The following is a 3,103-nucleotide window of genomic DNA, read 5'->3' on the forward strand; positions in this document are numbered from 1 at the left end:
AACCCACAAATGACCAGCTGGCAACGTCAGTGGCTTCATAGCTCAGTTGGTTAGAGCGTCGCACCGGAATCGCGAGGTCACGGGTTCAAACCTCGTTGAAGTCCTGAATTTTTCAGGCTTCTCTACGCAATTGCAAAAATTGCTTTCACAATACTAGGAAGGAGCATGACTTTCTCAAGTCCTTGAAACATGAGCTTTTTATTATCATGAAAACTTCTGGTTGAATGAGCCTGGGACTGAGGGTGAACTTTATTTATTTAAATGATGAAACCCGGTTTTGATGTGTTGGACTCCATGGGCTGCTTGTGATGCTGTTTAATACATAATAGCATTTGCAATCTTCTTGGCCCCCATTCCCTGGACAACACTTTTTGTGGCGCAGTTACAAATCTCTTGCCCTTTGTCGCTGTCAACGCTGTTTCCAGTGTTGTTCCCACCTTCCCTATATGGGAGAAGAAGCATGCTGAGGTCATTATGCCAGTAATAAATGAAGTGTGTGAGGAATACTGAACAATATTATTGTTCTTGTTCTCAAGTGGTTGTACACAATTACTGTTCACCTATAATGATATGCAAGACACTTATAAACACTACATTTTGTAACAACCATTTCAATTTTTATAATTGCTTTATCATCCAATTTGAATTGGCTGCCGCAAAATATAGTGAATAATGATGTTGTAGAACAGACGTGATTGTTCAATGTTCCTCTCATGCATTTTTATATAATTTAAGGGGGTCATTAAAATATCCATACCCACATCAAGGATGGTCATTGAAAATTGCGAGAGGGCAGAGGGTGTTAATAGCCAAATGTTTAAAAGGAAAGTATGAAGCTAAACTGGAAACTCAAGGTGGGGAGGGAAACAAACCAAATAACAATCCTTGGTGGAAGTATTGATTTTTTTTTTTAACCACACTTTTTTGTCATACAAATAATTTATTACTTGAATGAGAGCTTTTAATGTTGTTTACATCAGTAGACAGCCTTGGAGTTGATCCCTTTTCCATCTTATTAATAATCCATCAAGTAATAAAAAGAAAATCCTACTGTTCTCATGATTTCCATGTTTGTTCCTTACTTTTATTTTTTATTGAAAATACATAGCACAAACTTTGTTAATAGTTTCATCACATTTTCTATAAACCTTGAATTTTTTTTCCAAAATACTCGGCTACTGGTAAGCATAATATTTTCAAATTTCCTCTTTATGTTTCAGTGAGATGCGATTTTAAAACACTACTTGTGTGTTCGTTATAAATTTTAAATGACAAAAACGTAGAAGTGGTTGATTGACAAACAAAATTTGCTTGTTGCAATTTGTTGCTGCATCTTACTGGCTGATAATTTTATTCACTGCTGTCACCAAAGAAACAATCAATTTTGGAAACAGCAATGCTGGGAAAACCTTTCTAACCACTACTCCAGGCCTCATCCAGTCATCTGTGTATAAACACGTTTGAAGAACATAAGGATTTCAAATGAGTGGTATAAAGCTTATCAATACAAAATCTAGACATATACACAGAGCAAAGTCTTTCAACATGGCTTTGTTATACCAACATTGATTAAAGACAAGGTTGTGAAAGCTTGAATAATACAAAAGTTTACAATGCAATAAATATATAGTTAATTGCCTAGATCAAAGAACGATCCTTGTGAATATGTAATTTTTATTTATCTTCTTTACGAGTAAGTAATACTTTGTTGGAATGTTATCATGGCCCTAATAGTATAAACCTTATTTTTGACATTGCCTTGGCTTGTGGCATACACTAAAAGATATGTGCAGCAGCTTTCATAAACGTTTTATTGCCCCCTTTCAGTGCCAAGATGGCTCATCAAATTATTGCAATTTATCTACAGTAAACAATAAGCAAGTGTTACCTATATCCTCGGATTTCTCTTCTCCCATGGGGAGGAGGCCAGACAGGAAAAAAGGCAATGAAGTAAAATTCTTCTGTATTCATTCGTAAATCTGTGCATTTCTTCTGTGGAGAAAATTTACTGAACATAAATGATCTCTTTCCCCCGTTCTCTTGTGCACTACTCAAAACAAGATTTGAAACATGGTCCCCACCTGTAAAAAAAAAACTAATTAAGACAGTAAGGAATGTAAATGAAGGTTGAGAATGTTGCTGAAAGTGCCAAAATATTAAATGTCCAGACCTTTCGGGACTGTGCCCTTCATCAGTGGAATGTTTGTTAATGTTTTTTGAATGTAAATGTTCTGACAGAATAAAACAGGAACCATTTTCCCCGGGTACTGCGAGAAAAGCACCATAGTTCAATACAGTAACGAGCAGAACTTTCTTTTAGATTTGAACTTTTACCACAATTGCCTGTAATCTCGTCATCTGATTGGCTAATTTGCTATTATCGATAAGAGTCTAGACAATGCTAGACAATGCAAAAAGCAATAGCTTTGCTCGCCCTGCACGTGCGCTTTTCACTTTTGTCTATTTCTTTGCCGTCGTCAGTGTTACGAGTTCGAATGTTTAGAGGAAAGGTAGCTTGAAAACTAAACTGAACGCAGGGTTGTCGGAACAACAACAAGAAGATTTATTCCAAAATGAACGTAGTTTCCACGAAGTAAAACTCTGAATAACTCGTACTCGACAAACTTACACGGCCTCCGCCAAATTGAATAAACACAGCTTCTGTCACACTTGACTAAACACGGCCAACGCCAACTCTCTTCGCTTGTGAAAAACTAGTTAGAAAAACACTCCGCTTGGACTCGTCTACTTATATACTCAGACAATAAACTTCTAGAACTTTCTAAATTAGTAATGAATCTAATTATAGGAAGATTACAAAACACACCGATTTAGAAACGCTTACGTACAAACCGAAATATAAACAAACTACGAACTCTCGCGAAGCTTCGAGACAGTAACGCTTGTCACGCAATACTATTTTTCGTAACAGTCAGCAAACCAACAACGTGAAATAGTCAAATTTGAGGTTTTATGAAGAACGTTACCACTTGAGGATAAATTTTCATTTTCTCCCCTAATTTAACCGCCGTTCCGACCAGTGCCATTTTTGAGGAATTACTACACCCTTGTCATATTAAGAAGTTTGAAATAATCACGAAGT

General features: G+C 36.4%; 1 long non-coding RNA gene across 1 annotated transcript; it reads right to left on the reverse strand.

Moving 5' to 3' along the window:
* Nucleotides 1-318: 318 nt before the first annotated feature.
* LOC138048949 (uncharacterized) lies at nt 319-2,260 on the reverse strand. The gene is made up of 3 exons (XR_011132269.1): nt 2,171-2,260; nt 1,889-2,081; nt 319-442 (listed from the first exon to the last, which is right to left on the reverse strand). It is a non-coding gene; the product is annotated as an uncharacterized lncRNA (long non-coding RNA).
* Between the last annotated feature and the right edge of the window lie 843 nt (nt 2,261-3,103).

The sequence above is a fragment of the Montipora capricornis genome, chromosome 5 (assembly GCF_036669925.1).
Source record: "Montipora capricornis isolate CH-2021 chromosome 5, ASM3666992v2, whole genome shotgun sequence".
Classification (NCBI taxonomy): Eukaryota; Metazoa; Cnidaria; class Anthozoa; order Scleractinia; family Acroporidae; genus Montipora; species Montipora capricornis.